The sequence below is a fragment of the Neofelis nebulosa genome, chromosome 16 (genome assembly GCF_028018385.1).
Source record: "Neofelis nebulosa isolate mNeoNeb1 chromosome 16, mNeoNeb1.pri, whole genome shotgun sequence".
NCBI lineage: Eukaryota > Metazoa > Chordata > Mammalia > Carnivora > Felidae > Neofelis > Neofelis nebulosa.
In genome coordinates, this window is record NC_080797.1 from 36,155,669 (window position 1) to 36,170,948 (window position 15,280).

Here is a 15,280-nt window from a genome sequence, read left to right on the forward strand (position 1 = left end):
TTCTTCCCACCTCTCCATTTAGTGATGTCACCTAGCTTGAAATCAGCCGCAGAGAAGGTATTTACACCACAGAAATGGGCTAGCACTGTAAATCAGGACTCATTCCTCCCTGAGAGTTGGTCATTAAATATTTACCAGCATATCACTGATTGCACCTCAAGAAAAATGACTTCATTTATTTCTTTTGAAATATTTATTTTATTTTGGGGAGAGTGCAAGTGGGGGAAGGGCAGAGAGAGGAGGACAGAGGATCTGAAGTTTGATGCAGAGCTCAAGATCACGACCTGAGCCAAAGTCGGACCTCAGCCAACTGAGCCACCCAGGTGCCTCAAGAAAAAGACTTAAAAAAACCCACAATGTTTAATGTTTCAGTATGTGACCTGCATGACCTGGCCTTGCTTATCCTTCCACTCATAACTTCTTCTCTGACCCCACCCTCAGTTCTAACCATATCGCCCTTTGTGTTATTCCTTGAAGACAAGTTCATCCTGCCTCCGAGCCTTTGTGCAAACTGTTCCCTCTGACGTGCACTTCCCCTGGACCTCCTTATGGCTGGTTCCTTTGTATCATTCCCATCAGAAGAGCTGTCTGACCACTCTAGCAAAAGTTGCTACTATATTAGAACACTTATCACCATACAAAATTATCTTGTTTATTTTCTTTAATGTTTATTTTTTGAAGAGAGAGAGAACGTGCAAGTTCATACATGTGTACCACAGACATGAACGTTTAAAAAAATTTTTTTAATGTTTTTATTTATTTTTGGAGGAGAGAGAGACAGAGCGTGACGGTGGGAGGAGCAGAGAGAGAGGGAGAGAGAGAGAATCCCAAGCAGGCTCCACGCTATTAGCACAGAGCCCAGTGCAGGACTCAATCCCAAGAACCATGAGATGAGCTGAATGACTTGAACCATGACTGAATGAACCATGACTTGAGCTGAAATCAAGAGTCAGCTGCTTAACTGACTGAGCCATCCAGGCGCCCCACAAGGATATCTTTAGAAAAACACACAAGAAAGTTGCAGCACTATAGTAACTATAGTAATGCAGCCAAACTGCACAGAGTGGTGATTGCCCAGGTAATGTAATAAAGCACTGATTCTCAACTGCGCTCAGTGTATGTTCACTCCCCTTTGGAGTAAACCTGAAAACAGCATGCCAGCCACACAGAAATTCTGATATTCACTCTCCTCCCCCATTCTCAGCCGAGATTGTTATCACAAAAGGTTGCCAGTAGGGCTTTGGCAGGTCATGCCCTGCACTTGGGTACCCAACCCACGTTCCTCTCCCCAGGCAGAGTGTCCAAGAGAGAAGGCACCATTTTTCCTTCTGTACAAACTTACAGGAAGGAATATAGCAGTACTGGGACACGTCATTAAAATACCAGAATATTTCACAGGACTGTTAAGTAGCCACTGCCCAGAGACCCTGTAAAAGCCCTCAACTATGGCCCCAGGCCCTTCTCCATGAGTCCTTCCCCACCACCCAGTAACTAAACACCTGATGCAGAGCAGAGGACTCTAGGACCCCACTCCAGACTTGCCAGCTGCCAGTGTTCATTCTGATTCATCAGTGCCTGTGCCATAAGATTGCTAACTATTTTATTTATTTATTGTTTTATTTTTTAATATAATTTAGTGTCAAGTTAGCTAACATACAGTGTATACAGTGTGTTCTTGGTTTTGGGGGTAGATTCCCATGATTCATCACTTACATACAGCACCCAGTGCCAGTGCTCATCCCAACAAGTGCCCTCCTCAATTCCCATGACCCATTTTCCCCTCTTCCCCCTACCCCCATCAACCCTCAGTTTGTTCTCTGTATTTAAGAGTCTCTTATGGTTTGTCCCCTCCCTCTCTGTTTGAAACTATTTTTTCCCCTTCCCTTCCCCCATGGTCTTCTGTTAAGTTTCTCAAGTTCCACATATGAGTGAAAACATGATATCTGTCTTTCTCTGATTGACTTATTTCACTTTGATTGCTAAACATTTTAAAAGGGATTTTACCCCTTTTCCTTTGTTTTCTTGTACACATCCTTCGAAAAGCCTTAAGGAACCATTTGTATGGGTTCAGGAATGGTCTGGTATATGATATAAAGTCATATTTCACAATTGTTGTGGTCAGTTTCCAGGGCACAAAACAGCGGCCAGACCAAGAGCTCTGTGACAATGCAGACTGGATCCAAGTGGTCCTGGCCCCAGCTGGCAGGTCAGGGCAGCACGGCTTAGACCTTCTCCTCTAATTCATCCCATAATGAATCAAACTAACATATCAAACTAAAGAAAAATATATTCTCTAACTTACTTATTAGAGAAGGCAGCACTGAAAGCATGCTTAAAGGGTCAGGCCCTGAACTGCCTCGATTCAAAATAATTTCTACCTCTTTCGTGCTGTGTGCTTTTTGACAAAGTTACCTAACTGCTCTATTCTTCAATTTCCTTGCCTGTAAAATGCAGATAATAATGATAATACTTTTTTCAGAGGGTTGTTATGGGGATTAAATATTCGATTTATGTAGTTTGAAAAGTGTTTGGTTCATTTTGAACCCTCAATAAATGTAGCCTGTATGATGAAAAACTAAAAATGTAAAAACTAAGTTCAAGATATTAGAGAACTTGAAAGAGGTAGGAAAATGTAGGGATAGTCAAATCTGAGTTTCCCCAAAGGCTACTGAGTCCCCAAGGGGATTTAGAGTCCTCCTTGGTACTCAGAATGAGAAATAGCCTTATCAGTCCTTTTAAAGATGAATGATAATTCTCCCCACTTTGCATAAGGCTCAGGCAGTGAATTGAATAAACCAGCCAAGTAAAACCAAAGCATTCAGGAGAAAAACGACCTAATTCTAAAGAATGTGTTGCCAAGATGGCAAGTCTACAAAGAAAACACAGAGCACAGCTCCAAATCCTATCGACCCTATCCTTTGTGCACAGGTGCCCCCTGAGGCCAAGATGTTCCTGCTCAGGTGGGAGGTACCACCCAGCTAGGTGGGTAACGTGCTTGAACTAGTGTCTAAGGCAGGAAGCAGCTGAAAGCTTTCCAGAAAGGGAAAAGAACACGGCTGCCTTGGTTCATTAGGGACCTCTCCCTGCTTGATACAAAATGGGGTATATTTATACAAAGTACTGAGAGAAGATAGCTACAATTTTTTTAATTATCTGGAAGATTTAGTAAATTTGAAACAAAAAAATATACAGGTATCAGTGAAGTCTTCTTAACATTTATACACTAATTTTCCTAATTCTTTAATGTTTACTATAAAACTACATACAGATCTTTTCCACTGTAATTTAACAGTCTGCACTAGGCTGTTGATAATCTCAAGTCTCATGATGCTACAAGGACTTGGAAGTTGTACTGGAAAATGAGAAAGAAAACACCCCTTCCTCTCTTCTCTGAACTCTGCTCTGTGCAGGTGTGTTGGGAGCCCCAAGACCATCCTCAGGTTCAGTCATTCCCCCCAGAAGGGCTCACAGAACCCAGAAAAGCTGTTATATTCATGGTTATGGTGTATTATAGTGAACATATACAGATTAAATCCACAAAGGCAAAAGGCACAGAGGGCCAGGTACAGAAGAGACTAGACACAGTGGAATCATAGAAATGGGACTTATTTCTCCCAGAAATGACATGTGACAACACATATATAGTGTGTCCAACAAGAGAAGCTCACAAAACCTTGGTATCCAGGGTTTTTATTGGGGGTTGGTCATGTTGCCAGGGGGGATCCATCTGACACACCTTAGTTACTCAATCTCCAGCCCCTTCAGAGACCACACTGATATACGGTAGCCCAAGGACCCCACCATAAATCCTATTGTTACATAAACTATCTGGCATCTACAAAGGCACTCTAATCAGGCAAGATATTCCAAGGCTTAGAGGTAATCTCTCAAGAGCTGGGTAAGGGCCAGACTTCTCTTTGGAATGTGCAAGGTTTGGGCATCCTAAGCCTGCTGAATTAACCCTACACTGCATGTGGGATCTCATGGCAGAGCCCCACGACAGTACAGAATCCAGCTCGAAGCAATTATTCCCTACAACTCAGCCCTGAACTGCCAGGATGGATGAACAGTCCACACTCAAGACTTCAACGCTCCTTGGATATCCAGGCTCTGTAATCAAGTGTAACTCATGGAGAGTCCATCTTTCCTTAACGTGAATTCTATATTAGAGACCTCTTTTATTATTTAGCACCTGCCAGGTCCTGCTGATCTGCACTGGCATATTTTCAAAACCCAGCCACAAAGAAAATTGAGACTGTTTCACAGAAAGCCCCTCAGTTCCCACATAAAATAGAAGATGGAAACAATTACCACTGAATGTACCTAAATCTCCACTCAGGATCAGAGGGATTTAATAGTGTTTGGAAGCTTTTACTATATAAGAGAGATAGATGTGTGTGTGTGTGTGTGTGCACACGCGTGCGCGCGCGTGCACGCACGCGTGTGAAGAATACTTGAATCAAGTCAAGCTTACTAAGAATTTACATTCCTTGGAACCATTTTCCAGGCAATTAAACCAAAAATGGGAAGTTCAATCAGTACAAACAGACGTTTCAGACATATCAGAAAATAGTATTTTCTAACCTATTGCCACAATTAACTTTCCAGGCCTGAAAACCCAAGGAGAGAGAAAATACGACTGGATACTTACTTAAATCTAACATAAAAATTCATCTTCCAGACATAAAACTCATTCCTCCCTTCTTCCTCACCTTCAATATCGATTTTTCTTAAAGTCTGAAGATAAGAACTCAAGGAAACACACACTGGCATCACAATTAATTGAATGGTGATTATACATCAGGTTTATAGATCACTTTAGAATTTGAATATACAGATACATAACAAAACATCGATCTTCACGAAACCCTAGAAGATAAGTGTGATGACCATTTACAGATCAAGAGTCAGACTCAGAGATGTTACCTGTCTTGTCCTTGGTCTCACGGCAATTAAGCGACAGTATGGGACTTGGACTCAGGTCTCCAAACTGCCAATCCAATGCTTTCCCCACCCAACGCACTACCTTAGGAATTTGACAAGGATTTCAAAAACTTCAATGCCTTGAACTTTATTCCACAAAAGGTTATTTTACATAAAATGTTTTAAAACATATGGAAAGACATAGAAACTAATAGATATATGGGCCACCTGGGTGGCTTGGTCAGTTGGGTGACCGACTTCGCCTCAGATCATGATCTCACAGTTTGTGGGTTTGAGCCCCATGTGCTGTGCTGACAGCTCAGAGCCTGAGCCTGCTTCAGATTCTGTGTCTCCCTCTCTCTCTGTCCCTTCCTGCTTGTGTTCTCTCTCTCTCTCTCTCTCAAAAATAAATAAAAATTTAAAGATTAAAATAAAATAAAAATAAGTAATAAAAGAAACAAATAGATATACACTTCTTTTCTTCAACATGGACCTAAAATGTTTTATGCCACCAATCAGCATGAAATGAACAAAGAGTAAATTATATTCATTTCATTAAGAAGAATTTACTAAGGCAAAGACTGAATGCTGGTAAAGTGTGACTGTCCGAGAATCATAGGAAGATTGGTAGATTTCATGGGAGTTTTTGCTTAATTGTAACTTTCACCAAGCTTGTTTCATAGTGAGCATCTCAAAGCAAAGCTGGCGGAATCAGAATTCACAATAAGAAAGTATCACTCACTGGGGCGCCTGGGTGGCGCAGTCGGTTAAGCGTCCGACTTCAGCCAGGTCGCGATCTCGCGGTCCGTGAGTTCGAGCCCCGCGTCAGGCTCTGGGCTGACGGCTCGGAGCCTGGAGCCTGTTTCCGATTCTGTGTCTCCCTCTCTCTCTGCCCCTCCCCCGTTCATGCTCTGTCTCTCTCTGTCCCAAAAATAAATAAAAAACGTTGAAAAAAAAATTAAAAAAAAAAAAATAAAAGAAAGTATCACTCACTAAAAAGATCAAAATTTTAATTTCAAAAAGCTGCTTTAACACCTCTCTCTCTCACTCACACACACACAGAGAGAGAGAGAGAGAGAGAGAGGTTCTTTCTTTCCCAAAGCAAGGAAATATTACAAAACATAAAATATCTAATGATCATTTTTAAACTGCTGCAAAGGAACAGAATTTAAGGTGGGAACACTGAATTTCATGTGTAAGGGATCCTAGAAACAAGGAGATCCATGGTTTTTACTCATGAACTTCCTTTGTTTCAGGATTGATCCCTTGCAGGCTAGGCTCTCTTCAAGGTAAATGGCTAGTTGGGGACATCCACTTAGAGACTCTCAGTGAAGGGGTCACCGCGAAGAGAGCACATCAGCAGGTCAGAGAGCATTTGATGGAGTGAAATGAGTGTTGCATGGACTCCAGAGACCCTGGCTCCGACCCTAGTGTTTGCACCAACAAATTGTATTATATAAAAGAAAACAGCTTTTTTTTTTAAATTTTTTTAAGTTTTTACTTTTAATTCCAGTGTAGTTAACAGTGTTATATCAGTTTCAGGTGTACAATGTAGCAATTCAACACTTCCATAGATCACCTGGTGCTCGTCACGACAGGTGCATCCTTAATCCCCTTCACCTATTTCACTCACTTCCCTCCCATCTGGTGACCACTAGTTTGTTCTCTACAGTTAGGAGTCTGTTTCTGGGTTTCTCTCTCTCTCTCTCTCTCTCTCTCTCTCTCTCTCCTTTGCTCATTTGTTTTGGGAAAACATAATTTTAGATCTTCAGTTTCCTTCTCTGTGAAATGTCCTGACTGCCTGTCACAACTCTAATTATTTGATTACATTGATATGTACAAGTGTGGTTGAAAACAGCAAAAATGATGTGGAAGTGCAAGTATGAATAGCAGAAGAGATCAGACAAGACAATGATGTCTTATTTAAAGGAGCAATAAGCCTTGAATCTGATGAATCATGAGAACAAACTTGTGAAAAATGATACTTAATGCAGATTAAGGATAGTGGTGTAGGTGTAAGTATAGGTTTCCATGGTGATAAACACACCCACAGTTAAGGCAGTGTCATGAAGTAAAGACTGGAGGTTACAATGGTAGGCTTTTCCCACGTGAAAAGCATACCATCTGGAACCTCAGTTACCAGGATAGAGCATAAACAAGCCACTGATTTGAAAATTGAAATAAATAGAGATTTGGTCCAGCCAGAGAAGAGCAAATATTATCCAGTAATTATAGAATGGAGGAGTCAAGCAAGAAACCTACTACTCCTCAACCTTTCTTCTAGTTAATAGTTTTGTAGGATTTTTAAAATTAAAAAATAGTGCATTGCAACATATACATAATATTGCTTTCTGATTTTTTTAGGTAACTGGTTCTAGGGATTAAAATCTCAGAAGTTTTTTTAAATGAGTAAAGACATAATGGTTATTGAATCCATCAATTTGTTGTTAAAAGCAAAAGCAATCTTCTATTCAAAGGGGGTTGTAGGGGGCGCCTGGGTGGCTGTCAGTTAAGTGTTGAACTCTTGATTTTGGCTCAGGTCATGATCTAAGGGTCATGGGATCAAGTTCCATGTTGGGCTTTGTGCTGCATGTGAAGCATGCTTGGGATTTTCTCTCTCTCTCTCTCTCTTCTCCTACTTACATGTGCTCTCTCTCTCTCTCTCTAAAAAAAGAAAAGAAAAGAAAAAGAAAGAAAGAAAGAGAAGGGGGAGGTTGTATACCAAGAGGGTTTTTTAAACAAATCTTTCTACTTAGCTAACACATTTCATACTTGCTGTATGCCAAGAGTATACTTACTCTTAGTTCTTTATAATGATACCTTGTTCAATCCTCATGGTAACTCTATGGGGTAGGAACTGTTGTCTTCACTTTACAAATGGGAAAACCAGTGTACAAAGATGTTAAGTAACTTCCTCAATGCCACACAGCTGGTAAATAGCCAGATAATAAATGGGGAGCTGGAAGTACAAAACTGTGGCTCCAAGATTCTTTAGGCATCATACCATTCTGACCTTTTGAAACTTGAATACATCTTCCTTCAGAAACAATGTTATAAATAATTATAAAGTTCCACCATAGCCCATTTTAACCACATGTAGCTGAGCTGAAATTCTGTAGTATCTGTCAAAGAATCAGCGCTCAATAGATGTTTGTTGAATTTAGTAGAGAACAGATACCCACCTATGACATTAGCACTGGAGGACAGCATAAAGCCCCAACAGCAGGAACGTGGATGTTCTCCTCTCCAGCATCTCCTACGTCAGTCCTAACAGTTGGTGGTGAAAAGGAAATTGGGAGATGGGGCCTTATGGAGGTGGCACAGGTCTCTGGAAGCAAATGACAGATGGGGGTCTTGATTTTGGCAGTGGGGCTACAGCAAAGAACTTCGGCAGCAAAACTGCGAGAGAATCGGTTACTGTCACTGGGTAGCACAATATGGTTACACGTCTATGACAGAAGATGGTATGAAGTGCATAGTAAGGGGACAAGTGAGCTTGTAGGACTCAGCTACATAGAGACCGGGTTTCTAAGTAGGGCAGCTATTTGCATTCAAGGAACGATGATACATCAGCCACCAGCAACCAAGAATCTACAACTAGGTCAAACGCTGGGACAGCAAATAATCTCTATTGTTTTTCAGTGGGGAAAAAAAAAAAGGAAATTATTTTTCTGATATGTTCTCAACCTTGTGAAAATTACATAAGAGAAGACTTGCTGTGATCATATAAAATACAACAAAAATTATACACAAGTTCTCTAAGATCAGGGACTGTGATTTGTCAATTTCATTCCCAAGACCTAGCAGGGTGGTCTTTGCAAGAAGCAGTTAATAAATGATAAGGTAGCAGAATTCTCGCAACAGAGAGTTGTGGCACCGAGGCTTTTTATCCAGGAAGCAACTTTTATTCATGCCAGCACTGCTCAGTTGGGTTCATACCCAAAGAACTGAGCACTGAACAACACATGGCATAGTTTTTTTATACCTTTTCTATTTCTTTGTCTCCCATATATGGTAACAAACATAAACATGCAGTCTGGTTAAGTAGTCTCAGTTTACAAGGTCATGAGGGATGTTGTCACATAGGTGCATAGCCAGGTTACCTTGAAGTTTTCTCTTCCTTTTTTCTCTCTCCTTAGGGAGGGGACCCTACCACAATACAAGTTGACTTATTACTGCTATGTGTAAAATATAAACTAACAAGATAATAATAGAATGATAAATTAGAGGATGATAAATTATAGAATGATAAAAACAGAAAATATTAGAATAGATAGAATAATTGATAAATGAATATAGTAATAGATTGAATAATAAACAACAGAATCATGTGAATACAAATATCCCCCACTTTTTGAAAATTCTTTGTTATACCACTTCGCTTTTATGAAAGACGCATGTTTGTACCTGACTTTGCTAACTGAAAGAATTCCAAAGAGGATTCCGCTTTCACAAAAGCATGAAAGGAAAGACAAGTCTGTATCAAGAAAATAATATACAGCGAGAAGCAAAACAAAATTGAAAGAAAACATTGTAAACCTTAATAACGCACGGTCAAAATCCATTCCAACACCAATGGGAATCTGTGCAGCTCGCCAGCCCAAAGGAATCCAGAATTGGGGTACCCAATTTCTATCTCGTCTTACCTACAGTTTGGCGCCACCCACTGGCAGCTGTCTACTTGTCCAAAATCAAGAGAAGATTCTGGAACCAGCCAGCTTCCAAGAAAGCAATAGTTCCAGGAATCCACAGCCCGTTTTGCTTGCCTGACTGATCCTCAGCTTTCTATTCCCCAAACACCCCTTCCCTAACCACAGCCCCTCAACCCTGCCTGTCTACCTGCCACACCTCTCCATCTCAGCCCAGAAGATATGAACTTAACCCACCTTCTTGGAGGCTGGATGCAGCAGGGGAGTCAACAGCCAATCACTTTGCGTCTAAATGTTCAGCAATACCACATGGTACCAGGAATTTTCACTGTCCTTGTCACATATGACTGTCCAAGGGCTGATGTCCCCAGTACATTAAATTCATGAACAGATCCATAAGTAAAAGATAACCATCATGATAAGAAATGGATACATGATACACATAAGCAATTCATACAATATGAATGGCCAAACAAGCATTAAAAAGTGCCCCATGCCCAACATCTCTAGTATTCAGAGAAAGACATCACAACAGGCCCATTTTTGTTTAATGATCATACCCATTTCAGCAAGGGTGTAGGGAAAAGGCACTAACAGATTGCTGGATAGAGTGTAAATTGGCAAAACCATCAAGAGAACAATTCAGCAACAGGAATCAAAAGACCTTTAAGAAAAGAGTAAATGTTCTTAGAACGTGCAGTTTCATTCCTGGAAATTTATCCTCAAATACTCATATTGTATGCCCATTCCTCCCAGCAGTATCTAATCGTAGTAAAAAATCAGACATGATAAAATATCCCACAACAAACATCAACAGACTCTCACAAAACACCCATCAAGGTCCACTGAAGGAGAGTTGTGCAGCCAATAAGAATGTTCGAGTTGGTGTATTGGCCTGAAAAGGTGTCAGTCATTTTTTGAGAAATGAAAAGTAGAGTTTCAATACAATAAATACAGTATCATCTACTTTTGTAAGAAAATAATCATTCATGAATTACACACATGCTTATTAAAAATCTGAAAGAATGTACATCAAAATGTTAAAAGTGGCTACTTGTGGGTAGTGAGAATATGAGTGATTTTTATTTTCTGCTCTGTGTTTATATGCACTCTCCAATTTTTATGAAAGAAACATGTATCACTTGTACAATTTTAAAATCTTAAATGCAAAGAAAAACCATCTGTATGTTTAAGTGTTTTTGCAATGAATAGGCTCCTTTTTTTAATTTTTAAGGAAAAATTAAAAAATAGCTAAGTGGTATAAATGTGGTAGAAACTGTAAGAACAAAAGAAAGAAGCAGCATGGGGGGAGGTGGGGAAGCTGGTAAATTAGAAGTTGGTAGGTGGAGCCAGAAAAGCATTCTAGAAGAGGCAGGTCTTGAAAGGTAGTAAAATTTGAATACATAGAAGAAAACAGGGCATAGTTTGGGTCCTTGGCTCCAGGACTAATCATGTCAACGTGCTTCTAGAAACATTTAGTCACTCACAATGAATAGGTCACTGGCTAGTACATAAACATCACCCTGCAGCCCTTCTCAGAAATATTTATGTCTGCTCTGTACCCTGGACTCACTGTCGAACACCACTGTGGGAAAGACATGGGGTTACTCAGTACCCTTCAACCACAGTTCTATGGACGCCCAGTTCCTCTGTCTTCTTCCAGGGCACAGACACCAGAGAAGAAAGAGAATTGCTTTCTAGGGCTTTCTCCTCACTCAGTATGGCTCCCACATCAGAGCTAAATAAATCCCATCCCTTTCTTCCCTCCCTGGAAAGATCTTTTGTCATAGCCTATGCTCCCATGAACCCATTGTGTGGATTCCCTCCACAATCTGGTAACCCTACTGGGTGTCCCCCTAGGTCCTAACCCCACAACCAACCCTACCAAGCCTGGCTCAGAGTTGTGAGCTCTCTACTCAGACTTGCCTTGTTCCATGAGCCCTTCTCATTCCAGGCCACAGCTCTGCCATGGTTTCTAGACAGCCTGCCTTCCTGGGGTGAATCCTGTGCCTTTTCTCCCCTAGCATGCCTCAGGGCCAATGCAGGTAGGCTGTCAGCCTGAGCCTGCCACAGTCCCTGCCCCTGGAATGAGCCTTGACTGAACTGGTCTGATGGGCACTGAGATCACTCACAGGATAGTATAATTTGTGTAAATACTAGAAAGATCTCCAAGTGTGTTGCCATTGACTAGTATATGGTATTCTCTTATAATTATTTTAATATTTTCTGTACCACCATTGTGTCTCCTATCTCATTTCTAATCTTGTAGATTTTGATTCCTTCTTTGCTTTAATCAGGCTCGCAAAAAGGTTGTCTATTTTTTTCAATTTTTTTAAAAGTTTATTCATTTTTGAGAGACAGAGAGAGATGGAGCATGAGCGGGGAAGGGGCAGAGGGAGGGAGACACAGAATCCCAAGCAGGCTCCAGGCTCTGAGCTGTCAGCACAGAGCCCGAAGCAGGGCTTGAACTCACGAACTGCGAGATCAGGATGTGAGCCAAAGTTGGACACTCAACCACTGAGCCACCCAGGAGGCCCAAGAGGTTGTCTATTTTAACCAAGGGCTCCCAGTAGCCCATTTCTATCCTTTGCTTTGTCTTGACCAAACTCTAGTTAGGCTTCTCTCTTTCCTAGTTTCATGTAGGAAAGAGAGAAGCCAACTAGAACTGATCAGTTGTAACTCAGATCAGAAAACATTGCCTTGGAAGAATTCCTGTGCAAACAAGCATCCTCTTCCTCCATCAGCTGCCCTGAACAAGTCTTCCCTTAGGGCCCAGTTAAGGAGGACCTCTAACTCAGATTAATTGTGTCTATTCTGACCTCCCATTTGCCACAATCTCTATCCAATAAGCAGTACTCTCTACCCAGTTCTTAAGTGCAAACACTGAACTTTTGCAGCCTATGCTTTAGTAACAAAAATCCCTCCTCATTTGTAATATAAAACATTTCCTAAATCTGACCGTGAGGTAATTCACTAAACCCAATTGCTAAATATTAGAGCTTGAAGGGAACTTGGAAATTATATAGCCCAGTAGAATAGTTTTACAGATGGAGATACTGTGGCCTCATCTAGAGACATCCAAAGAACTGAAATTTGAGGACTGTTTTTATAAAATTTTGCTACAGTCCTGGGTGGGAAGAGATCAGAGGACGTGGACAGGTAAAGATTTCCCCTGAACCCACGGGATCAAATATCACCCATTCCTTTGCTATGAAACAATGACTTTACTACTGGGATTCCTTAACTGAAGGTCTGCAGCTTTTCTGAGATCAGAAGGCCAAGAAGATTGAGGGGTCGGGTTCAGAGAGACAGAGGGGAGAACACCTAGCAGATTGACTTCATAATGGAAAGAGACACAGAGGGCTGGGCCTTGCTGCCTGTATTACAGTCTGGGTTATATATGTCTGTGGGTTCTCTGAATAGAAGGCTATTGTCTCTCTGGCATGAAGAAAAGTCCAAAGGCCCTTTCAAGCAAAAATAATCAATAAACTCTGCCTTCCAGTGTACTGAAGATGGCGGAACAGCATGGAAGTTTTTTGTGTGTCTCACGTCCATGAAATACAGCCAGACCAACACTAAACCATCCTACACACTTAGGAAACTGATTGGAGGATTAACACAACAATCTGCACAACCTGAACCACAGAATTCAGTAGGTACGTGGTACAGAGAGGTGAACTTGGAGAGCGAGAAGGCGCAGGAAGGGAGGTGCTTTTGAAAGCGGGGAGAGAATGGAGGCTGGAGGCAGGGAGGGTAGGATATGGGAAAAGCACCCCTCCCCAAAAGCAGCTGGAGAGAAAGTGGGAAATTGGAAACAGCCGCAGGGACTAAACTAAAAAGGGAGAAAGGAGAAAGGAGAGGGTTTAAATTCCATTAAGACTGTAAACAAGGGGAGCACAAAGTCTGCAACTCCGCAGCTCGATACCTGGCGGTGCCTGGTGGGAACGGCGAATCCCCAGGAACAGAGTGGGGTCTGGGAGGTTCTCTGGCCACATGGGAAAAAGTGGTTCCACCGCTGGAAGGACATTTGGCAGAGACTATTGAAGCCACCTGGTCCCAGCAGACCCCAGAAAACGGCCACATTCGCTGGTGCTGGAGCAAGGTCGTTAAGTGTGAAGCCTGGTGCCAGATGTGTGTTGTGATTTTCCATAATCCCTGAAAAGCTGCTGCCACACTATCTCGCGAACTTTTTCTGGGGCGGGCTGGCACCTAGCCGCAGTCTCGGGGCACCAGAGGCAGCAGGGTCCAGCAAGCATTCCTGGGTGCAGCCGGCATTCGGCCATTGCTCATTTGGCCATTGCTCGGTGAGACCCTCCTGCAGAGGGGCGGAACGGGTCAAAGCTGCAGTCCTTCAGAAGTAAGGGGCTGGGGAAAACAGCCGCATCGGAGACAAAACTCGGGAGAGAGGTACTGCCTGGCGCCTGGTCACAGACAGTGAAAAAGTGGGGAGTGGACAAAAGCTGAAGACAAAGGACGGGTGCGCGATTGCTGATCCAGGAAAACAGACTGGGTGACTGGGTGGCGCCATTTTCACCACTGCTGTGCATGCGCATACGCACCTACGAGCGCTACAACACTGCACCCCAGTAGGCTAGCAGCGCCATCTAGTGGAGAGCGGAGCCATTACACTGAGCCCCACCCAACTGGGCCAACTTCGCTCTTCAAGAACACAAGTCGCATCGCCGTCTTAGTTTATGAGCTATAAAGCTCCACATAGACTGACTTCTAAGGGGAAACGAAGTAACTTCAGTCCATCTATTCAATTTTCTTTCCTTTTTTTCTCTCTCTTCTACATTTCTTTTTCTTGAATACAGAAAGAGAAAATATTCATTTTTATTTTCAATTTTTATTGAAATATTTTTATTTAATCTTTATTACTATATTTTTTGCTTTTATGTAAATTTTTTCAAATTCTATTTTACTTCCATCATTTTATTTTAGTCTACTACAGTGTATTCACTTCTTCAAATTTTCAAACGATTTCCTTTTTTTTCATTTTTAATCTTTTTCTTTTTTGTTTCTTTTCTTTTTCTTGAACACAGAAAAGGAAGAAATTCATATTTATTTTTAATTTTTATTAAAAATATTTTCTTTAATTTTTTTCTACTATATTCTTTACTTTTGTGCATATTTTTTCAAATTCTATTTTACTCCCATCATCTCATTTTAGTCTACCTCAGTGTATTCACTTTTTCAGATTCTCAAACGATTTCCTTTTTTTTCTACCCTCCCTTTTTTTCCTCTAATCTGTCAAATCATTTTCAACACCCAGACCAAAGCACACCTAGGATCTAGCATCATTTATTCGATTTGTGTGTGTGTGTGTGTGTGTGTGTGTGTGCTTTTAATTTTTTAATTTTAATATTTTTAAATTTTTTTTAATTTTAATTTTTCTACCTCATTAATTCCCTTTCTCCCTTCAAAATGACAAAACGAAGGAATTCACCCCAAAAGAAAGAGCACAAAGAAACAACAGCCAGGGATTTAACCAACACAGATACAAGCAAGATGTCTGAACCAGAATTTAGACTCCCAATAATAAGAATACTAGCTGGAGTCGAAAATAGATTAGAATCCCTTTCTGCAGAGATAAAAGAAGTAAAAAATCACCAGAATGAAATTAAATATGCTATAACTGAGCTGCAATCACGGATGGATGCAGGAGCAGCAAGGATGGACGAGGCAGAACAGAGAATCAGCGATATAGA